The 25846-nt window shown below is 39.4% G+C and overlaps 1 pseudogene; it reads right to left on the minus strand.

The window, feature by feature from the left end:
- Nucleotides 1–23984: 23984 nt before the first annotated feature.
- LOC127238292 (bone morphogenetic protein receptor type-1A-like) lies at nucleotides 23985–25635 on the minus strand (annotated as a pseudogene).
- Nucleotides 25636–25846: the final 211 nt, after the last annotated feature.

Consider the following 25846-nt stretch of genomic DNA (forward strand, 5'->3'; position numbering starts at 1 on the left):
TAACACCATCGTAATTCCATCTATCTTCACTGAACAGAAAATGCCAGAAATTGATGTGGAAACACAAATGACTCCCAAATTGCTAAAGCAATCTAAAGTGGAAAGAGTTAATATTGGAGACCACAATATTTAGTGTTAAACTATAACATAAAGGTGTGGTAACAGAATTAGTTTGTCAGTGTTGCAAAAATTTATACACAGGCTAAAAGAAAATACCTTAGCTAGACATATTAGACAAAGTTCTCAAAAATGTACATTGTAAACAGGACAGCCTCTTCAACAAATATTGCTGCAAATATTGAATATCACTTATTGAATAAGAAAATGATAACACTATAACTATGTATGATCTGCATACCAAAAGAAACAATCACAAGAATAAAGTGATAGCTTTTTCTATGGGGAAACAGAACATTATTTCCAACTAGCCATCAGATAAGAGACTAATAACTAGAATCCATAATGAACTCAAGATGTAGAAGCACAGGACAAAACAAAAACTTATGCAGTTGATAAGCTGGTAAACTGAGTGGACACTTCTTTTCTTACAGGAAGAAATATCCAGGGGCACAGACACTGAAAGAAACAATTAATAAAAGGGACCTTTTCAAACTTAGAAGCTTCTGTAAGGCAAAGGACACAGTTGACAAGACCTAAAGTCAGCCCACTGACTGGGAAAAGATTTTCACTAATCCTATATCCCACAAAGGGCTGATCTCCAAAATATACAAAGAACTCAAGAAACTAGTCAACAAAACACCAAATAACCCTATTAAAAAATGGGGAACAGAACTGAAGAAAGAATTCTCAATGGAGGAAATCAAAAAGGCTGAAAGACACTTAAGAAAATGCTCCACATCCTTAGCTATCAGGGAAATGCAAATCAAAACAACTTTGAGATACCATCTTACCCCTGCCAGAATGGCTAAAATTAGAAACACCAGTGATGACTTATGTTGGAGAGGATGTGGAGAAAGTGGAACACTCCTCCACTGCTGGTGGGAGTGCAAACTCATACAGCCATTTTGGAGATCAGTATGGCGGTTCCTCAGGAAAATGGGAATTAGTTTACCACAGGACCCGGCAATCCCCCTCTTAGGCATATACCCAAAGGATTCACATCAATGCAACAAAGACATCTGTTCAACTATGTTCATAGCAGCACTATTTGTAATAGCAAGAACCTGGAAGCAACCTAGATACCCTTCAATTGAAGAATGGTTAATGAAGATGTGGCACATCTACACAATGGAATACTACTCTGCAGAAAAAAAATAATGGTATCTTGAAATTCGCAGGCAAGTGGATGGCACTTGAAGAAACCATCCTGAATGAGGTAACCCAGTCACAAAAAAGAGAAACACAGTATGTACTCACTCATATATGGATTTTAGAACTAGATCAAATGATCACCAGCCTATAATTCACATCACCAGAGGAACTAGGATACAAGTTGTATTCTAAGAGATTCATAGAAAGTCCCTCACAGAACTGGGAAGGGACAAGTCCCCCAGACCTCAGGTAAAGTGGGGGAGGACAGCTAATGGAGAGAGAAGTAGGAGAAAATCAGAGGGAGGAGAGGAAGGCATGTGCGACCAGGAGGATTGAGCCTGGTTAGGAATGGAAAATAGGAAAGAGAGAGAGAGAGACAGAGACAGAGAGAGAGAACATAAAAGAGGGAGCCAATATTGGTTTGAAGATAAAGTTGAACACAAAGAAAGGTCGAGGGAACTACAAGACTGCTCCCAACTAACAATCTCAGCTTCCGTGGAAAGGCTATCATAAATGCCCTTCCCGGAGAGTGAGATCAACAACTAACTTCTCCATGGAGTCCTCAACTAATGCCTGTTGAAAACAGGAGCAAACACCCATACATAAACACTGAGTCGAACTAGAACCCAGAAGCAGATGGAGAGGACAAGACCATGCGGTAGAAGTACATAGAGACAGCATACCTGAACAAGGAGGAGCTAAGGGCCACTAGACTGATAGCTGGAAAGCCAACATGGGACTGACTTGGACCCCCCTGAATATGGGTCTCAGCCAGAAGGTCTGAGCAGTCTAAGAGACCTCAGACAGTGGAGCCAGGATGTATCCCTGGTGCACAAAAGGACTTTGCAAACATATCCCCCATGGAGGGATAACTGTCTTATTCTAGAGATAGGAGAGAAGCCCTAGTCCCTACTTCACAGGACCTGTCAGATCTACATGACCCCAACTGGATGGCATTCCCCTACATATGGTATTGTGGTGGGGGGTTGGAGGGGAGGGTGTTTAGAGTGCATGTGAGAGGGCAGAGAGGGCAAAAGGGAGGGAAGGAGGGAGGAAGGGCTGGAGGGGAGGGAGGGAGGGAGGGAGAAGGAACTGGGATCGACATGTAAAATAATAAATTTAAAAAAAAAAAAAAAAAAAAAAAAAAACGCTTTGACTCCAAAATTTAAGTTGAAGAACAAGTTACTGGGGAAAAGTATTTCTATTTTTGTTTCCACAGAAAATGAAAAGATGTGGATTCCTTCCAGACTAATGTGGTTTGATCACACCAGACCGCCTGAAACAGAGTACAAGCTGATCCTACATTCAAAACAGCTGGACAAAACAGCCCTACAGTCTACAGCTAGGATATCTGAATCTTCTTCGAATCCCCCAAGACAGCGCCACTTACCAGCAGGAAGTAGTTTGGAAAGAACGACGCCCAAATTCCCAAATATTGTGTATAAATGTTTGTTTTCATTTAATTGGACTTTGTTATATAAAATTAAATAAAAAATAAATAAATAAAAAAGAAATACATATATTTGTATATCATGGGATATTTGAAAAGGTATTAAACTTTCTTACATTAAGAGACTTTGAAATTCCCTGTCACCTTATTGATGATTATCATCAAGAAAAAGAATGGTAACAAAGCTAGTGAGGGATGTGAGGACCAAAATACCTCTTTACACTACTAATAGGAATGTAAATAGATACAGTATTCTTGGATATCATAATACAAAAACACAAAAAATATCAACAGGACCTGTAGGGATGGCTAAGTAATTAAGAGAGCTTATAACCCTCCCAAAGGAACAAAGTTCATTTCCTAGTACCCACATTGGGCAACTCATATCTCACAGCTACTTGTAATTGTAGATCTAGGGGATCCACACCTAATCTAGCCTCCATGGGCACCTGCACACACCTAGAATACATTTATATAGACAAATATAGATATTCATGAAATTTTAAATGATCATGATACAATACAAAAATAGACTGTGCGACTCATCCTGGGTATGGAGCACTCCAAGACATAGCATAGACACTTGCATATTCATGTTTATCAATACAGTTTTCACCAAGACTAAGAAATGGCAACAGTCTAGGAATTTGATGAATGAATCTATAAGGAAGAAATATGATACACAGTCACAAAGAAATTGTATTTGGCTAGAAAGAGTAATGAAATTGTCACAAAAGCAGGGAAATGTATGGAACCAGAGATCATTCATTGTATTAAATGAAATAATATCAAAAAGATCATCATGTTTTCTTTCATTTATAAGCAGTTAAGTGTGTGTGTGTGTGTGTGTGTGTGTGTGTGTGTGTGTCACTGCTCATGAAAACAGAATGGAAATCTAATAGAATGCATGTAACACTAAAGCAGAAGTGGGTTCTACTTAATGGAAGGGAAAGGAACAGAAAAGAGGGGCCAGGAGTAACAGGAGAGGACATTGGAGAAGGAAATGATGAGGATTAGCTAAAATGACATATATGAATGAAAATGACATAATGAAACTCATTGCTTAATGTGCTAAGCCATTTTTGTTTTTAAATGTATGCAATTTGGTAAAGACCAAGCTTAGATTTAACTCTAAGTATGTAATTAGTATATCAATTTTGATTTCAATCATGAAAATGTTAACTATTAAAGGTTAGATTACCTGGTTTTCCTTTCACTTGTACTTGCACAAACATTAATGTGAAGACAGATTGCTCATTTTGAAATCAATGGCTGTAGAAATTTATTTATTTTAAATGTGCTTTTTTGACCTGTTGACATTTTATTACTGTAGAAATTTTCAGAATATATTGAATAGGATCTGTGATATGTTAATGAAGCTATGTTACATAGATGTCTAAACATTGGGAAATGCAATGGTAAATGTTGGTTGTCAGACTTGGGGAAGCCAGAGACTGATAAATAAATGTGAAGTTCTTACCTATGTTAAAGCTCCTTTGGGCACATTCTGTCACCAACAGTTCACACAGGGTGATATCAAACAGCAGCCCTTCATCTTAAAGACTCAAGCTTATGGAATGAAAATTGGCCTGTTCTAATAGTGTCAGATTTCTTCCACTCAGTCCAGCAGCCTACTTCTTGGGCGAGAACATATTTAATACAGGGAATGGATTTTAAAACTCTGCTAAGCAATTAGAACCACAAAGTTTCTATCCATTCACTGTGATCAGTACCACTGTCATGACTCCTGGTCTCCTGAGAGAGAAAAGAGGGTGGGACTGAGGCTGAATAAAGAACTTTGTCCAAGTTTTGGTTAAAATGACAAGGATGCACCAGGTAGGATGACATACTCCTATAATGGCAGCATTTGGGTAACTAAGGCAGAATGATTGGCAGAGCTTAGGCAAGACTTGACTGCAAAGTAAGTGCAAGACCATCCATGGATATACAACATGGCTGTATATTAAAATTGAACACACACACACACACACACACAGACACATAGCCACCGCCACAACCACCATATATAATAACATCATAAAAAGAGCTTGTTTAAATATTTTAATTATAGCTTCCAGTAAGTTAACATGTTGGTCTTTTCCTATTTCATTCCTTTTTATCAATTTATTGTTTAATATTACACTAAAAGTTTAGTCACATAAGTTGCCAATTTAGCAACCTGAAGGAAAATGTAAAACCTTATGAAACATTTAGACTTCATCTGTAACTCTTCCATATTGAGATTTATGAAAGATTATGTATAAGATCATTGGCATATTTGGGTGTCCAAGATAACCTATTTGTTATATATGAAATAAAAATACATACCTATCAGGGGAAGAATGGTAGAAATGTTATGACCTCACAACATAGATGGTAGTATACATTACTATTTACCTAACTGACACAAATTAGGCTATCAGTTAAAAAAGGAAGTGAGAAATACAAACCTATAAAATTTCATTTAATTTTATTACCCCCAAACAACCTTCAATGCTTATTTTTGCCAAGATAAAACAACTCAAATCAAATTTTGTCCCCTGTTTGAAGTAAGTAATAACTGAGTAGGAGAGAAAAGGAAAGACATAAGGATATGAGGAAACTTCTATGGGACAAGCAAAACAGTCATTACCTTATCTTCATGCTAGTGGTGACTTCAAGCCTGTATTCACAAATCAAAATTTGACAGATAGTGTATATTTTGGACTACAGGAGTATTTGATTGGTTTGTTTTTTTGAGATATAGTTTTTATGTGGCCCAAACTTATCTTGAACTTATAATTCTCCTCCTATATTCTCTCAAGCACTGGAATATAGGAATGAATAACATGCCTTGTATATGATATATTTTACATGATTATTATTGAACTTCAATTATATCTTAATAAAACTGTTATGTTCATACAGAAACTTTTTCCTAATGGTACCACCCAGTTGAAATGAAAAGTAATACCTTTAAAACTACTATTTCAAATACAGGAGGATCAGATCTCTCATATATGGACAATGAAAGCACAATTCCATAGAATCTATTGGTAAACCTAATTAGCACTGCTCATTTATGTTTCTTACACAACAATTCTACTTGGGTATATGAGCATAAATTTCAAATTCATATAAATATTTATGAGAAGATGTGTTCTGGAATGCTTGTAAAAGTGTATTGACACTATTCAAAGTATTTTCTCATTGGAATGAAACTGGCATTGTTCTACAGTATGACAGTAAATAATAGGTATAATCAACCTGACCCAGTCTATGGCAACCTCAGAAGTACTGTGTTTGTCAAAAGAATCACAGAGTGCTACATTTAGTGGCACTAGATTATAAAAGTACTGAACTGCATTTACAAATATATTTTGAGAAGTGATTGAGATAAATTGGTGGGTAAACACTTGACATGAAAGTGTAAAGGCTAAGTTTGGATCCCTGAACCCTGTAAAGCCAGGTACTACTGGTGTCTGTGTAAGTGTCTGTAACAGCAGAGCTTCTCTGTTGGGAAGATGAGTGAAGACGAGAATTCCCATAAGCTTGCAGGTTACCTACTGAAGCTATCCTCTGACAGCCACATAAACAACCCTCCACCACACACACACAAACACAATCTCTCTCTCTCTCTCTCTCTCTCTCTCTCTCTGTCTCTTTCTCTCTCTCAGACACACACACACACACACACACACACACACACACACTTAAAGATATTTTTTAAAGTTTTTTTGTTTGGTTGGTTTTGGTTTTTCAAGACAGGGTTTCTCTGAGACTTTAGAGTCTGTCCTGGAACTAGCTCTTTTAGACCAGACTGGTCTTGAAGTCACAGAGATTTCCCTGCCTCTTCCTCCCAAGTGTTGGGACTAAAGGCATGCACCACCACTGCCCCACTTAAAAATATTTTAATGACTTTTATAGTAGAAAACAAATGTTCTTGTTAGTGAGGCACAAAATAGATGTAGCAAAGTTAAAGTGGTTAAGTCACCTGACCTAAATAAAGGCTAAATAGATGTGCTTTTTTCATTTTGTAAAAATTATTGAAGATTCACACTGTGTGCAGGCACTTTATCTGGCAGTGTGGATCTGGGAGTGGAATCTAAAAATTTGGTGGACTAAACTATCACACAATAGCCAACTTTATTTAGGGCATTGGACACTTTTGCTCTTAGGGTTAAGTAAGGTGAAATGAACAAATTTGACATGAGTTCAAGCTATATATTGTCATGAGGACAACCCATGCTTGAAAACATCATCTGAATAATAGTAAAATAACAAGTAATCTGAAGTAAACCCAGTCCTATTTACTATACCTTGGAGGGGCATGAACACACATTCCAAGAGAAATTCCATGCATTAGAGAGATGAGGTGAAAGGGCTCCTGTTTTTGTTTGAGTTTTCTTTCAAGCAATAAGAATTCTCCTCACACAGTTTTATTCATGGAATGTGTTCTGACATTTCTGTGTTTTTTCCATATGCATAGTGCCCTTTAAGAATGTTAAAATAAACATAAAGATATGTTGCAAAAAATGTATTTAAGCCAAAAGGTTCACATACTTCTAATTTTAAGTAATAGCAAATTTTCAAGTATCTACCTGTTTTAAGTTGCATCTGGCTATTCTGGAATAAATGTGTGAGAAAGAAATTACATTGACTTTTCCAATGCCAGGGAGACAGAGGGTCCTTGTTCTGCATATATGATGTGCTAGGAGTAAAAAGAATAAAGGTTGATATTTTTCAGAGTTTATAGCAGGAAAGCAGAAGAAACTAAATTTCATAGCTACCCCAGTGGCACAGAGGCCATTCAGAAGGAGAGAAGGATGTCAGAGTTTCTGAACATTCCTAACATGTTAGTTAGTCAGCAGTATGACACTGGGAGTTGTGTTGCATGAGGTGTTGACCTCATTTAATACCACACACATAGATAAGAAGAGAACTGGTTTATTATAGATAGTAGAGGTGGATCTAACTGTAGTTATCAGTTACTTATTTTACCACTGTGACAAAACTACCAATGAGAAAAAACTTAAGGGAGAAAAGTTTTAAATTGGGTTGGGTATGGAGGGAAATGACTCATCATCATGGTGAAGGGATGGTGGCAGGTGGCTCCATGGAATGAGTGTGTTGCAAGTGACTCCATATCCCAGTAGAACAGGACACAGAATTGAGAAGGCGGGACTAGACAATAAAATTCATGAGCCACCTCCAGAGACCAATTTTCTCCAGGAATATTATACTTGCTAAAGATTCAACAGCCTCCCCAAACAGTGCTATCAGCTTCTTACCAAGTATTTAAACATGAGCCTGTGTGCAGCATTCCATATTCAACCCACAACAGCACTGTCCACCCTGAAGTGAACATGAGGGCACGGAGCCAATTTCCAATGCCCCTGCTGTACCTGACTAGGTTCTTACCATGCTACTTTGACTTTCATCATTTCATTCCTCAGTGTGTATAAAGATGCATCCGCAATGGTAATCCTAGAAACCTAAGAAAGAAGAATATTTTTTAAAAACTAGATTAAAATATTTAAAATATGAACCCTCCCCAAAAAAATGGATCTCTAGCCTCTATTAGCCCAGGTACAACAACTTTCACCCGATGTTTGCTCTTGCCCCATCTATGTTCCATTCATTTCCAAACCCTGGATGAATTAATATTGCATAACTCTGAAATGTGTCTTTCATTTTTTCTTATATTATGATGATTCATATTTTTATATTTAATTGTATTCGCAGCAAGCAATTTTGCCCATGCATTAAGAATACACAATGAGTGTTGACAAATGGACCCTTTCCTTAGCCAGCACCCAATGGGGATTTACAACTGTGATGCCCTGGACAATTCTGTAATGCATGCCCCAAGTCTATTGTTTTCCAGATGCCAGTCTTATGATTGCTATTCTCATAAATTAATTTTAGGCAGTCTTGCAATTCAGATAAATGTAGTACATAATATTTTATCTTAACTGCATTTTCTTCCCAGCCTTCCCTCTAGACCTGATTCTAGCAAATACCTTGTTCATTTGATGTTGTCTCATTTTCTGATTCATTTTCTATACTTCATTGTAGATTGCTTAAACACTGACCTCTTTTGAAGCACAACACTCCTTTGTGTTCCAGTATGTATGGTGTTTCCAGCTTAACATCTTTTTTTTTTTTTCTTATTTTACATATCGATCCCAGGTCCGTCTTCCTTCCTTCCTCTCTCTCTTCCTCCCTCCCATGCTTCCTGACCACCCTCCTATCCCATTGCCCCCACACTCCACAGGGAGGGTGATGCCTTTCAGGAGGGGTCAACAAAATCTGTGAAGTCCTTTGGAGTAGGGACTAGGCCCTTCCTCCTGCCTCTAGATTAAGGGAGTATCTCTCCATGGTAAATGTGCTCCTAAAGTCCTTTTGTGAACAGGGATATATCCTGTTTCCACCATTAGAGGTCCCTTAGACTGTCCAGGCCTTCTAACTGAGACCCATGTTCAGGGGGCTGAGTCGGTCCAATGCTGGTTTCTGAGCTATCAGTCTGGGGGGTCTATTAGCTCCCCTTGTTCAGGTCAGCTGTTTCTGTGGGTTTTTGAAGCCTGGTCTTGTCCTCCCTCTCTGCATATGAATTCCAGTTCGGCTCAGTGTTTAGCTGTGGGTGTCAGCTTAACAACTTTAAAAGCTTGATTTTATAATCTTTGTGCACAATTTTTCTCTTTTATTTTTGCACTTTCTTTTTATTCATTGAAATTTTATACCTAGTAACCTATTAACTCATTCAATCTCTCCATAACCTCTCCATTTATTTACAATAACTGAATAATAATATTGTAACAATAATAGCAAAATCACAATAATTGTACCATCTACAGGCCAGCTGGTGTGAGTTATCTTCTGAGTCAAAATTCTATGTATTTGCTTCTTTGTATGATTTTCCATTTTCACTACATAATGAGCATGTCCATCACAGAGGGATGAGACATCTATTGTTGTTGTTGTCATTGTTACCTTTTGGTTTTCTTGGAGTGGGAACTCTTTTTGTTCAGAAAAGGAAAATTTATTAGCGTGTTTCCATTGTTAAAATTTATGATCTTGGTCCTTCCTTCTTGCCTTTGTACAAGGCTAAAAAGGACATAGTGGCTGTTTTAACAACCTGAAAGTGCATCCAGAGGACCACCTACAGCATGGCCATTTCAAACAAATCCAGCTGCTGGAAGCCATTGGTATCCTCAATGAAGTTCAAACAGCCACCATTGACCATGGATGTTGTGATGTTGTTGTTCTTGATGAGCTGCAGCCTGACATACCTCCTGATAGCAGAATTTGGCTGTTTGGCTTCAATCCCTGCTTTTTCCAACACAATTGCCATTACATGAGAGGCACCTCAGAAAGGGTTGGCTTTCAGGACTGTGACTTAATAAGCCTTCTTGTATTGTTTATCTTGACACTTCTGGTCACAACAGTGACTGAGGAGCTTCCAGGCAGTGTGGAGATATGACACTTGTCCATCTTGTTGGAGCCATGTACCCTAGAGAAAGCAAGTGGAAGTTCTTCTATTGTCAGTTGACCTAAGTAAAGAGATGGTAGCATGATGGGGGGAAGGATAAGGACAGTCTAATGACATTACTTTTCTAAGTAGTTATGTCATCAGATTGTCTTCTAGACATTTCTTTTTCTATTCACAGAACTTTTCTTCTTCCAAACTTTGTCAGAGAAGCTTGAGTGGGAAAGGGCTCATGTAGAGACACATTACTACTCAAGGTGCTGAGAATAGGTGACTCTGAGTACTCAAACATAGTTAGAATATCTTCAACAATCCCTTCCCCAAAGGATAAAAGGACATTATAGAAAGAATGTAAGAGCCATAGGATGGGAAGGAGTGTTGTCAAATGGTGTACTCTTGCCAAGACATGACTGTTGCACATACTAACTCACAGCTGCAGTGATTACCTGCCCCAAATCAAAATAGTTAAAAATTCTAGCATGAACCAGGCAGGAGTTGCTATAACTAGGTCATTTCTTAACTGAGGAACTATCAGCAGTTAGGGTCTGGTGGAGGTGGGAAAGTGACATTTTTCTTTGGGGTAGGGGTGAGGGTAGCTCTTGTTTGGCTGTCTGCCCTGCTGAATGACTCCACACTAGAAAACTCAGTGAATTTAAAACAAATAAGTCATAAAGGGATGGCATAAAGTTGGGAGGGAGACTTGATGGAGGATATCCTGGAAAAGTTGGAGGGTAAGATGGAGGTGAGGATATGATCAAGACTCATTGTATAAATGTATGAAAATTTCAATGATAAATACAAACTAAAATATACAAGAAGACATGGTGACATAAATGATTTGTAAATTCACTGCTAAAGGAAATGGGGACCTCCCCAGGCACTTCTCATGCTCTTGGAGCTCTTACTTTCATACTTTCCCTAGCATAATTTGAGGTGAAATTTTTTTTTCATGTATGATTTTTGGTGTCTGGAGCCAAAAAAGGATAGGCTAAGGCTGTGTAATTTGCTTTAGTTATTGTAGATGAAGAGAGAATCTTTAGGTCTGCCCAGACATTTCTGGTCTTTTTCCTGCTTACAAGGCATTTGCCTCATCAAAACTAAGGAAGACAGAAGCTACCTTGGTGATCCTGAGTCTAAGGAACTCTAGTCTTCTGATCATTCTCACCTGTTTCCAATGTTTCCTGTGGCTCCATTGACTTCTCATCCTAAATATCTTACGTATTGTCATTCTTCCTTTACCATGTATCTGCCTTTATACACAAATTTTTTGACCAAAAACCTACTCAAATTGCTGCTTAACTGTGGAAGACTCCCTTCTCTAAAAATTAGATCATCCAGATCATTTGTAGATCTAAAATTCTTCAATAACCACTCAAAAATCTGTGGTGTTTATATTGTCCAAAATCTTCTAAGAAATACCCTGTGATAAGCACATTTAATTCTCATTCATACTTCTCTAGAAACTGCTATGAGATGAACTTAACCTTTGGAGAAGATAATGCAATGATTTTTGCAGACTGTCATCATACCATAGGCTTTTGAAGTCGAGAGGTACTCCACTGATATTTTGGGCTACATATTGCTTCATGATGTTAGAAAGGGATTGGTACTGTTTGTTGTGTTTAGTATTCCTGAATTTTACCTGCAAAGGGCAGGAACAGTTGCACTCCATGACAACTGAAAATATTTCCAGAAGTTTCTCATGAGCAGTCTTCATGTATAACTGTCCAGGTTCCTTCTCTGGAGGCTATTTATTTTATATTTTTGGTTTGGCAACTGGATAGAGGGTTCTCAGACTTTGTCAAATGGGGTTTTAAAATAGCTTTAGCTGCTATCTCTGCGGGTCCACTTGGAGTTCCTGCAGGCAAGATCCTTGACCCCCAAATCCGGGCCCCTGCCAAAGAACGAGGTCTCAGCTGGAGAGCGCCAGTTTCCAGTGAGATCCCACTACCCTGCAAAACCTTCTCAAGTTCCAGCCCAGCCCTCATCCTCTTCTGCCGGCTATTGGCCAGAGGTGAGTCTGGGCCCAATCGGGGCTGCCTGTCCCCTTCAACCTCTTTCCCCCCTCCCCCCGCCTGAACTCCCTGGATTGGCCCCTGATCCTGCTGCTCCAGTCTCCGGTCCCCTTTGAGAGCACCCTTGGAGCTCTGATACACCCCCACCAATCCCAACCTCCAGCCTACCCCCCCTACCCTGTGCCCTACCCCACCTACGGTCCTGCCACTCTGGTTGAGCACTGGGACAGAGGGTGGAGCCAACAGTCCACCCTACTTCGGAGACCTCTCGGAGCAACTCCGAACAAAGGAGACCTGACTATCCACGTGGGACCACCTGTAATTTCCACCGGCTTGGTCCCTGACCCCGCCTCCAGTCCTCTGCTGGAGTCCCAGGCCCCTCCCAGAGATCCGCCTATCTCTGCGGGTCCACTTGGAGTTCCTGCAGGCAAGATCCTTGACCCCCAAATCCGGGCCCCTGCCAAAGAACGAGGTCTCAGCTGGAGAGCGCCAGTTTCCAGTGAGATCCCACTACCCTGCAAAACCTTCTCAAGTTCCAGTCCAGCCCTCGTCCTCTTCTGCCGGCTATTGGCCAGAGAGAAGCCTCCTAGAGAGCTTGGACCACACAGAGATACAGACATTGAATCTTTGATCCACATAAGCCCATCTGGGAAGGACCATAGAGAGAGGGAAGAGACACCACCAACACCTACAGGAAGAAACTATGGGAAGAAGGCAATACAAGAGAACACCTAACAACAGAAAGACAAACATGACACCACCAGAATCTAGGGAATCTACACCAACTAGAATGGAACACAACAACAAAGCAGAGGAAGCAGAAGGGTACGACTTAAAAATCACCATCATAAAAATGATAGAGGCCCTCAAAGAAGATATGAGAAAATCCCTTAAAGAAATAGAGGAAAAAACAAACAAAAAAGTGGAAGAAATGAACAAATTCCTTAAGGAAAGTACAGAAAGCCAAGAAAAAACAATTAACCAGGTGAAGGAAATGGTTCAAGATTTGAAAACCGAAATTGAGAAAATAAAGGCAACACAAATGGAAGGAAAGCTGGAAATTGAAAAGCTGGGCAAAAAATCGGAAACCACGGACACAAGCATAACCAATAGAATTCAAGAGATGGAAGAGAGAATCTCAGGCGCAGAAGATAAACTAGAAGAAATAGATTCATCGACCAAAGAAAACCATAAATCCAACAAATCCTTAACACACAATATCCAGGAAATGTGGGACACCATGAAAAGGCCAAACCTAAGAATAATAGGCATAGAGGAAGGTGAGGAAGCCCAGCTCAAAGGTGCTGAAAACATATTCAACAAAATCATCGAGGAAAACTTTCCAAATCTGAAGAAGGACATGCCCATGAAAGTACAAGAAGCATACCGAACCCCAAATAGGCTGGACCAAAGAAAAAAAGACCCCTCGACATATAATAATCAAAACACCTAGCATACAGAATAAAGAAAGAATATTAAGAGCAGCGAAGGAAAAAGGACAGGTAACATATAAAGGCAGACCTATCAAAATTACACCTGACTTCTCCATGGAAACCCTCAAGGCCAGAAGGTCCTGGATAGATGTTCTAAAAGTATTAAGAGAACACGGATGCCAGCCTAGGCTACTATATCCAGCAAAACTCTCAGTCAATATAGATGGAGAGAACAAGATATTCAATGACAAAACCAGATTTTCCCAATATGTATCTACAAATCCAGCCCTACAGAAAGTATTGGAAGGAAAATTCCAACCCAAGGAAGGTAACTACGCCCACAAAAATGTAGGCAACAGATAATCCAACTACACCAGAAACCTAGGGTGAAGCAGAACAAATATATTCACAATACCACTGCCAACAACAAACCTAAATCAAACAACCATCAACAATCAATGGTCCTTACTCACCCTCAACATTAATGGTCTTAACTCACCTATAAAAAGACACAGATTAACAGAATGGATACGAAGACAGAATCCATCCTTCTGCTGCATACAAGAAACACATCTTAGCTCCAAAGATAGACATTACCTCAGGGTAAAGGGTTGGGAAAAGATTTTCCAATCAAATGGAAATAAGAAGCAAGCAGGCGTAGCTATCCTAATATCTAACAAGCTAGACTTCAAACCAAAACTAGTCAAAAGAGATGAAGACGGTCATTTCATATTCATCTCAGGAGAAATCCATCAACACAAAGTCTCAATTCTGAACATCTATGCCCCTAATACAAAGCCACCCACATTCGTAAAAGAAACACTACTAAAACTCAAAGCTCATATAAAACCTCACACACTTATAGTGGGAGACTTCAATACACCACTCTCAACACTAGACAGGACCACAAATCAGAAACTCAACAAAGAAACAAAAGAATTAACAGAAGTTATGTCTCAACTGGGGCTAACAGACATCTATAGAACATTCCATCCAAAGACAAAAGAATATACCTTCTTCTCTGCTCCACATGGAACCTTCTCTAAAATCGACCACATACTAGGAAACATAACAAACCTCAACAGATACAAGAGAATAGAAATAGTCCCCTGTATCTTATCGGACCACCATGCTTTAAAATTGGAATTCAACAACAATACAAATAGCAGAAAACCTGCAAACTCATGGAAACTTAACAATGTGCAATTGCACCACTCCTGGGTCAAAGAAGAAATAAAGAAAGAAATTAAAGACTTTCTAATATTCAACGAGAATGAGGATACAACATACCCGAACTTATGGGACACTTTGAAAGCAGTGCTACCAGGGAAGTTCATTGCACTAAGTGCCCATATGAAGAAAACAGAGGATAGTCACATAAATGAATTAACAGCGCAACTGAAAACCTTAGAACAGAGAGAAGCGAATTCACCCGCAGGAGCAGACGCCAGGAAATAATCAACTTGAGGGCTGAAATCAACAAAATAGAAACCAGGAAAACAATACAAAAAATCAATGCAACAAAGAGTTGGTTTTTTGAGAAAATCAACAAGATTGATAAACCTTTATCCAAATTAACGAAAAAGCAGAGACAGAACATGCAAATTAACAAAATCAGAAACGAAATGGGGAACATAACAACAGACACAGAGGAAATCCAGACAATTTTCAGGTCATACTTCGAAAATCTGTATTCCACAAAAATTGAAAATTCAAAGGAAATGGACAAGTTTCTGGATAACTATCACTTACCAAAATTAAATCAAGAACAGACAAACAACTTAAATAGACCTATAACCCGAAATGAAATAGAAGCAGTCATCGAAAGCCTTCCAACGAAAAAAAGTCCAGGGCCAGATGGATTCAGTGCAGAATTCTACCAGACATTCAAGGAAGAACTAATACCACTACTCCTCAAACTGTTCCACAAGATAGAAACAGAAGGTTTATTGCCAATCTCTTTTTATGAGGCCACAATAACTTTGGTACCCAAACCTCACAAAGACACAACTAAGAAAGAAAACTACAGACCAATATCCCTGATGAACATCGATGCAAAAATACTCAATAAAATAATGGCAAACCGAATTCAAAAATACATCAGAGAAATCATCCACCATGATCAAGTAGGCTTCATACCTGGATTGCAGGGATGGTTTAACATACGAAAATCTATCAACGTGATCCACCATATAAACAAACTGAAAAAGAAAAACCATATGATTATCTCCCTAGATGCAGAAAAAGCCTTCAATAAAATTCAACACCCTTTCATGATAAAGGTATTAGAGAGGTCAGGGATAACAGGAACATACCTAAACATAATAAGAGCAATATACAGCAAACCAACTGCCAACATCAAACTGAATGGAGAGAAACTTAAGCCAATTCCTCTAAAATCAGGAACAAGACAAGGCTGTCCTCTCTCTCCATATCTCTTCAATATCGTACTAGAAGTTCTAGCTAATGCTATAAGACAACAAAAGGAGATCAAGGGCATCCAAATTGGAAAGGAAGAAGTCAAACTGTCTCTATTTGCAGATGATATGATAGTTTACATAAGCGACCCAATAAACTCTACCAGGGAACTCCTACAGCTGATAAACACCTTCAGCAAACTAGCAGGATACAAGATAAACTCAAAAAAATCAGTAGCCCTATTTTTTTCAGACGACAAAGAGGCAGAGAAAGAAATCAGAGAAACATCACCCTTTACAATAGCCACAAGCAACATAAAGTATCTTGGTGTAACGCTTACCAAACAAGTAAAAGATCTATATAATAAGAACTTTGTGACTCTAAAGAAAGAAATTAAAGAAGATACCAGAAAATGGAAAGACCTCCCATGCTCTTGGATAGGTAGGATAAACATAGTAAAAATGGCAATCTTACCAAAAGCAATCTACAGATTCAATGCAATCCCCATTAAAATCCCATCACAATTCTTCACCGACCTTGAAAGGATAATAATCAACTTTATATGGAAAAACAAAAGACCCAGGATAGCCAAAACAACCCTATACAATAAAAGAACATCAGGAGGCATCACCATTCCTGACTTTAAGCTCTACTACAGAGCTATAGTTCTGAAAACAGCCTGGTATTGGCATAAAAATAGACAGGTAGACCAATGGAATCGAATTGAAAATCCTGATATTAATCCACGCACCTATGAACACCTGATTTTCGACAAAACAGCTAAAATTATACAATGGGGCAAAGACAGCATCTTCAACAAATGGTGCTGGCACAATTGGATGAGGGTGTGTAGAAGACTGCAGATAGACCCATGTCTGTCGCCATGCACAAAACTCAAGTGCAAATGGATCAAAGACCTCAACATCAATCCAGCCACATTGAACCTCTTAGAAGAGAAAGTAGGAGGTACCCTTGAACAAATTGGTATAGGAGACCGCTTCTTGAACATAACTCCAGGGGCACAGACACTGAAAGAAACAATTAATAAATGGGACCTCTTCAAACTTAGAAGCTTCTGTAAGGCAAAGGACACAGTTGACAAGACCAAACGGCAGCCCACTGACTGGGAAAAGATTTTCACTAATCCTATATCCGACAAAGGGCTGATCTCCAAAATATACAAAGAACTCAAGAAACTAGTCAACAAAACACCAAATAACCCTATTAAAAAATGGGGTACAGAACTGAAGAAAGAATTCTCAATGGAGGAAATCAAAAAGGCTGAAAGACACTTAAGAAAATGTTCCACATCCTTAGCTATCAGGGAAATGCAAATCAAAACAACTTTGAGATACCATCTTACCCCTGCCAGAATGGCTAAAATTAGAAACACCAGTGATGACTTATGTTGGAGAGGATGTGGAGAAAGTGGAACACTCCTCCACTGCTGGTGGGAGTGCAAACTCATACAGCCACTTTGGAGATCAGTATGGCGGTTCCTCAGGAAAATGGGAATTAGTTTACCACAGGACCCGGCAATCCCCCCTCTTAGGCATATACACAAAGGATTCACATCAATGCAACAAAGACATCTGTTCAACTATGTTCATAGCAGCACTATTTGTAATAGCAAGAACCTGGAAGCAACCTAGATGCCCTTCAATTGAAGAATGGTTAATGAAGATGTGGCACATCTACACAATGGAATACTACTCTGCAGAAAAAAATAATGGTATCTTGAAATTCGCAGGCAAGTGGAAGGCACTTGAAGAAACCATCCTGAATGAGGTAACCCAGTCACAAAAAGAGGAACACAGTATGTACTCACTCATATATGGATTTTAGACCTAGATCAAATGATCACCAGCCTATAATTCACATCACCAGAGGAACTAGGATACAAGTTGTATTCTAAGAGATTCATAGAAAGTCCCTCACAGAACTGGGAAGGGACAAGTCCCCCAGACCTCAGGTATAGTGGGGGAGGACAGCTAATGGAGGGAGAAGTAGAAGAAAATGAGAGGGAGGAGAGGAAGGCATGTGCGACCAGGAGGATTGAGCCTGGTTAGGAATGGAAAATAGGAAAGAGAGAGAGAGACAGAGACAGAGAGAGAGAACATAAAAGAGGGAGCCAATATTGGTTTGAAGATAAAGATGAACACAAAGAAAGGTCGAGGGAACTACAAGACTGCTCCCAACTAACAATCTCAGCTTCCGTGGAAAGGCTATCATAAATGCCCTTCCCGGAGAGTGAGATCAACAACTAACTTCTCCATGTAGTCCTCAACTAATGCCTGTTGAAAACAGGAGCAAACACCCATACATAAACACTGAGTCAAACTAGAACCCAGAAGCAGATGGAGAGGACAAGACCATGCGGTAGAAGTACATAGAGACAGCTTACATGAACAAGGAGGAGCTAAGGGCCACTAGACTGATAGCTGGGAAGCCAACAGGGGTCTGACTCGGACCCCCCTGAATATGGGTCTCAGCCAGAAGGTCTGAGCAGTCTAAGAGACCTCAGACAGTGGAGCCAGGATGTATCCCTGGTGCACAAAAGGACTTTGCAAACATATCCCCCATGGAGGGATAACTGCCTTATTCTAGAGATAGGAGAGAAGCCCTAGTCCCTACTTCACAGGACCTGTCAGATCTACATGACCCCAACTGGATGGCATTCCCCTACAAATTGTATTGTGGTGGGGGGTTGGGAGGGGAGGGTGATTAGAGTGCATGGGAGAGGGTAGAGAGGGCAAAAGGGAGGGAAGGAGGGAGGGAGGGCTTGGGGGGAGGGAGGGAGGGAGGGAGAGGGAACTGGGATCGACATGTAAAATAAAAAAAAAAAAAAAAAAAAAAACGCTTTGACTCCAAAATTTAAGTTGAAGAACAAGTTACTGGGGAAAAGTATTTCTATTTTTGTTTCCACAGAAAATGAAAAGATGTGGATTCCTTCCAGACTAATGTGGTTTGATCACACCAGACCGCCTGAAACAGAGTACAAGCTGATCCTACATTCAAAACAGCTGGACAAAACAGCCCTACAGACTACAGCTAGGATATCTGAATCTTCTTCGAATCCCCCAAGACAGCGCCCCTTACCAGCAGGAAGTAGTTTGGAAAGAACGACGCCCAAATTCCCAAATATTGTGTATAAATGTTTGTTTTCATTTAATTGGACTTTGTTATATAAAATTAAATAAAAAATACTCTATATGCAAAAAAAAAATAGCTTTAGCTTATGTTCAAGCTTCATTTTTCATGAGGGTCAGCCCATATTTAAAGTAGGCATTTAATGTGTTCTCATAATGCAGGCCACAGGACAGAACTAGAAAACACTGCAGCGTTTCCACCCAAACAAATACCCAAGTGTTCTGGGAGTGAGGCAAGGCAAGCCAACCTGGCAGAAGAGGCCTGCCGGCTGAGGTCACATCTCATAGCATGAGCCTTGCCCAAAGACTGAGATGCAAAAAACCCTGGCCAAGGGTGTCCCGGATGTCCATCTTGTCCCTGGCAAAGAGCTGGGGTTTTAAATGCCAAGACCCACAGAAAATGCACTCCTTTGGTTTGGAATCCATCTGCCACTCCTCACTATCTCCAAGTTTTTATTATAAAGACAGATTTATTTTCTAGCATTATTTGTCTTCATTCCAACTTTGGGCTAAGCAATCTGGTGTGAAAACAAGGTCACCTCTGCCTGTTGCTACTATCAGCTTTCACTTATGGCAGGATTTGAAACAAAAGTAAAACAGCACAAATTCCGCGACATAGTGATGAAGATGCTCCAGTTCAACAACATGACAAGTACTTGAGGACAGTCACATGTGTTGCTGCTCTATAAAAATCAATATCTAATATGGAGAACAAGTAGTATTCTTGACTAAATTTTCATGGATATTAAGATACTGTGGAATACATGATCATCCTTAGTTTACATTTTTCTCCTAATTTAGTATCTTTTTATTTTACTGCTATGAGTGTACTTGGGGCTTCTTATCTGTCAAGTAAATCAAGCTCTAGTCACTGTGAACAGTAAACTCTAAATATTCAATTACTATTAATGCTCGATTCCTGTCAATAAATGTTTCAGATGTGTCATCCTAGAAAGGCACTTCAGGAGTGGTTTCACCATGTGCTATAGTGCCTCTCCTTGTCCATGGAGAAGTGGGGAGAAGCCATCTACTCTGAATATATATATATATTCTGGCTGAAAAGTCAAGGATGAACCAGAGATTCAGCACAGATAAATGAAATGTGGAGACTGGAGAAATCACTCAGCAATTACAAGAACTAATTGTTTTTAAAGAGGACCTTGGCTTATTTCCCAACACCCATATCTAACTCCAATTCCAAGGGATCTGACACCTTCTTTTGGCCACCATGGGCATCTGTGTATACGTGGTACACATAAACACATATGAATCCATACTCACACATAAATAAAATATAAAATCAAATCTTTAAAAAGAGGAAAATCTTTGAGGGAGTTTCATCAGTAATCATTAAGCAAGTATACCATTGGCCCCTCCTCTTTGATACAATAGTCTCCTCTAGCTTAAAATTCTTTGACATGCTAGGAAATTCCTACAGACTTCCATGACCAATTCTGTTGAGTAAACACATCCTGTCTTAGTTAGGGTTTCTATTGATGTGAAGAGACACCATGACCACAGCAAATTTTATAAAGGAAAAGGTTTAATTGGTGTGAATCCCTTACAGTTCAGAGGTTAGTTCATTGTTGTAATGGTGGGACATGATGAAAAGCAGGTAGACTTGGTGTGGGAGGAGTTGAGAGTTTTACTTCTTGATCCGCAGGCAACAGTAAGTGAATAGTGTACCACAATGAGCATAGCTTTAGTAAGGGAAACGTCAAAGCCCACCCTCACAGTGACACACTTCTTTCAACAAGATACATCTACTCCAGCAAAGCCACATCTCCTAATGTGCCATTCCCTTTGGGGACCGTTTTCTTTCAAACCACCATACATAAATTATACTGTATCCCATATTATACAATATCCCATGTTTCTTACTGAAAATGAACACTGGGGTTCAATAAAGACCCTATCCCTTCCAGCCTATTTAAAGACATTATCCTAACAACTGACATTTTTTTTAAGACTATGCAATTGATTTTCCTACACAACTGAGTAATTAGTATCAAAGTGTAAACCCACTATTATTTAGATCACCATGAAATTACCTGAAAAGTCTTTTATATTCTCCATTTGTCAGCCGGGTACCATTATTGCTTTATTTTACAGCAAAACTCCATGAAAGTGCAGCCTGTTGTCATTTCCTCTAGTTATCTTTCCCCTGTCCTCTCCTAAATCTGTACAAATCAGAATTTTATTCTAAAGCCATACTGCAACTGCTGTCATTACGGATCATTTTCTAGGGCTTGATGGAGATGCTGACTCAGACCAGCCTTCATGCAAATGGTCTTTAATGACAATGGCCATGCAGAGTTTCAGTCAGGTTTATTGTGGAACATAAAGTCTTAGACATATAGAAGCAGGCTTTCTTAAGATGTTACCTGTATTTGTTCTTTTCTCTGGCTGTGATGACATATCATCACTAAAGTCAAGTAAAGAAAGACTTTATATATTGGCTTCTGGTTGCAGAGAGCTAGATTTCCAAAACAATGGGAAAGGCATGGTGTGAGCACTGAAGAGACTACATTTCCACTACATACAGAAGCAGAGTGTAAGAGCAGAAAATGATGAAAGGCTTTCAATCTTCAAAGCTGGCCCCAGGGACCTACTTCCTTCTACAACATGCACCTCCAGAGTTCCAAGAGCTCTCCAAACAGTACTGCCTCCTGGGGACCAAATGCTCAAATACATGTGGTTATAGGTTATGAGGCACATTGGACATTCAAACAACTGAATTGGTTATGTGACATATCATTTATTCTTTAGGTAAGGGAGGGGTCTTTGTTAATAAGTGACCCACACAGCCAGACAGTAGTTAGATTGTTTCAAGCCCCTTGGGAAACAGTGGGCATCATGTACTCCTACCATGCTCATAGTCCTGTCTTCTTGGGCCTTGATGTATTTTAATGTCCATTGCTCAGTTTTTATTCTATGTGTCCTTTAAGAAGGATTTGACATGGACATAGTCTTCTTAATATATATTTCCAATTTCCTCAAAAGAGCATTCTCTGTTTTTCTCTAATGTTATGTCTTTAAATATATCTGTGGTAGATGTTCCTCACTGTATTTCAAAGCTTCCCAGTACACTTTTGCTATGATTATAACTTAATACCTAATTTTATGAATATAACTTAAATTGTGTGACTTTATTAGACTTTAAAACCCTATTGCCATAATAAAGGCATAATTGGGCCTGCCTATTGGTACACTTTCAGGGACTGTTTGTTCTGATATGTGGTGAGACATACTGTTATTATATGAATTGCCCTGACTCAATCCAACTTCAGTGAGGTAAAGAGTAGAGTTTTTTCTCCCGCCGCCTAGTCTTGTCCAGTCGCAGTGCCAGCCCCAATTAACACACAGAGACTCTGTATTTGATATAATTCTGTTGGCCAGGTACTAGTTTCTTATAGGCTAGCTCTGCCTTAAGTATTAACCCATTTCTGTCAATCTAGTATTTTCACATGGTCTTCTCTTACCGGGGAGCCAGCCGGCATTCTGCTTTCTCGAGACTCTCCATCTTGACTCCTTCTTACTACCTCCTCTTTCCTCCCTGTCTCCTAGTCCTTCCTATCTTCTTTCCTATTGGCCAACAGTGCTTTATTTATTAACCAGTATGAGAAACATATACAGAATGACATCTCCCATCATCTCCTCTTTTCTGTCTAAATAAAAAGAACGGTTTTAACCTTAACATAGCAAAATATATCACACAACAGTTATCAAGTAAGAATCACAGTTAACAATATTTAGTCCATTAACATTTAGCAAGATTTGAAGAAAATATTCCATCATCTATCCTTTCTTTGTGTGTATAAAGTCTTATATGTAACTTATCTTTAAGCCTAACTAAGGAAAACTATAACCAAAACTATCTGTCTTCAACTCCATCAAAGACCACAGAAGGATAGAATATAGACTCTAGAAATGACAGAGACATCTTGCTTTGTCAGTCACCTGAAGTTCTTCTGTAGTCTTCCATCTTCAGCCCTTAAGCCATAGTGTGTTTGGCAGAGTCTTCAGCAAAGCAGGAAAGTTTAAACTGTCTTCTTGTATTGGCAGTTTGTCAGTCACTTTTTTCTATGTCCTGCAGAATGTCTGGCAGACTCTTCCATGAAGCAGGAATTCTGTAGCAATGTCCATCTTGAATCAGCAGTCACTTTTCTGTGGGTCCTGCATGTCCAGTTTATACAGCATAAAGTTAAACAGTCTAGAAAAGAGCAGTATCTTGTCCAAATGGCTAGTCTTGCCATATTTGAAGCAAACTTTATAACGTGTTTCTTTGATGTCTAACTTTTTTTTTTTTTTGACGCAGGTGGTGTTTCCAGGAGCATTTATGTCTCACTGTCAAGAAAAACCCTAAACCATTTTAAATACCATATATTGTAGGTCTTTGAAATGTTTGAAGAATGCCTATTTATCTCAAATACATGTCTGTATATCTAGAAATCTTAACTAACTTAACTATAAGATTTGACTATCATAGGTACTATCTATAATCTGTATTGAATTACATATTACATTTCTAAATGAGCTATATAAACACAATACCTAAACAAAAGGAGAAATATACATATCACAAAATTGACCTTAAATTGTATCAAGAAATGAAAATCCATTCCAACACAAAGTATTCATATTTATACCTACCAGGGAATGGGCCGGCATTCTGCTTTCTCCAGACTCTCCATCTTGACTCCTCCTTACTACTTCCTCTTTCCTCCTTTTCTCCTGGTCCCTCCTATCTTCATTTCCTATTGGCCAATAGTGCTTTATTCATTCACCAGTGTTGTAATATGGTAACTGATATTCCTCCACTATTCCTCCTGTAATGCAACGACGAGCCATTTCCCAAATGATTAAGCCAAAGCTATAGATGTCAGCCATAATGTAGGGCTGGAAGTGGTTTTTATTCAGGCTTTCATCCAGCACTTCAGGAGCCATGTAGCGCTTGGTGCCCACCCTGGTATTCAAGGGTATGTCAACTTCATTCGTATCACTGTTGAATTTAACAGCCAGGCCCAGGTCAGCAATACAGCAACTCCCATTTTTCTTAATAAGAATGTTTTTGCTCTTCAGGTCTCGATGAGCGATAGCAGGCTTTCCTTGGGTGCCATAAATTTCTGTGTGGAGGTGGCACAGACCACAGGCAGCAGAATAAGCTAATTTGAGTAGGGCTCTGGTGTCCAGTGTGGCACATTTCAGGAAGTCATAGAGAGATCCATTTTCATGGTAATCAGTAATCAAATACAGCTGAGTCTAAGAGCCTGTGCCTTTAATGTCTGCAGCTATAAAACCAAGTATATTTTCATGACGCATCAACACCGTCTGGTAGATTTCTGTTTCTCTAAACCAACTAGCTTCTTCTGTGGTGAAAAACACTTTGACTGCCACTTTTTCACCACGCCATTTACCCATCCACACTTCTCCATAACGGCCTTTACCAACCTGTGGAACCATCTGAATCTGTTTGGCAATAGTTCGCTGAACCAATAAAGGTAGTCCAGATCCACTACCAGAGCTTTGTGACTGGTCAATCAGGTCTTTTAAAGATTCTCCTATTGGAATAAATGCTTCATCCTGTTCCAAATCACGGTTGTAACCACCTCTGTTTGAGATGCTTCTGACACCAGATATTGCAGTAAATAAGGATCAGGATAAACAAACAGGCCGAATAGATGTTTATTCAGGGAGAAATAACTTACAACCCAGACAGATGAACACCAGGAAATTCAACCCGATCCTCTCCTGTCCGAGTCACGCCAGAAAGAGAGCGCCTTTCCTGGCCCCCTCTGACCTCCTTCCACAGGTCACTTCCGCTCCACCCCCCAATGGGCGTGGTCAGTGCTACAGAAGGACTATCTCACTACACACCAGTATGAGAAACATATACAAAATGACATCTCCCATCACAGTTTTCCTGTAAACACATGACAACCTAGTCAAGATTCACTGAGCATTTTCAGATCCAGAGCTGAGGAAATAGACTCATTAGTACAGTCTATGGAACAGAAGGGGATATCACTTTGATGATAATCACCTGATGACTGAAGCAGATAATCTCATCAAGTTTCAAGCAGTTAATCCTTTTTAGCCCAGAAACCCAGACACATGCACTGCAGCTTACACAAACTATCCAATTTTCTTTGTTGTCCTAGTTCCATTTCTGTTGCTGCAATAGCTTGATAAAAAAGCAGCTGAGCAAGGAAAGCATTTATTCACCTTACAAATCTAGCTCACAGTCCTTTATTTTAGGGAAGTCCAGGCAAGAAGAACTGGAAGCAGCTGGTCATATCCACACTCAAGAGGAGAGGAAGACTAAATGTGTGCATGCTTGGTACTCAGCTAGTTTTCTCCACTCTTACACAGCCCAGGAGCTAAATGTGGGGATTGAGCCTCCATCTATTCCATCCAGGTCTTCACCCATGCAGAAAAGGAAACAAAATAATCCTTTATAGACATGCCCACAAGCCAAGTAGACCTGGACAATCAGGAGACTCTTCTCAGGCAACTCTACATTGTGTTAACTTGCTAATTAAAACTAACCATTATGCCACCACATGGCTCACATTCTAATCCCAACACTCAGGAGACAGAGGCAGGTGGATATCTGTGAGTTAAAGGCCAGCCTGGTCTAT

This window comes from Phodopus roborovskii, unplaced genomic scaffold (genome assembly GCF_943737965.1).
Source record: "Phodopus roborovskii unplaced genomic scaffold, PHOROB, whole genome shotgun sequence".
Classification (NCBI taxonomy): Eukaryota; Metazoa; Chordata; class Mammalia; order Rodentia; family Cricetidae; genus Phodopus; species Phodopus roborovskii.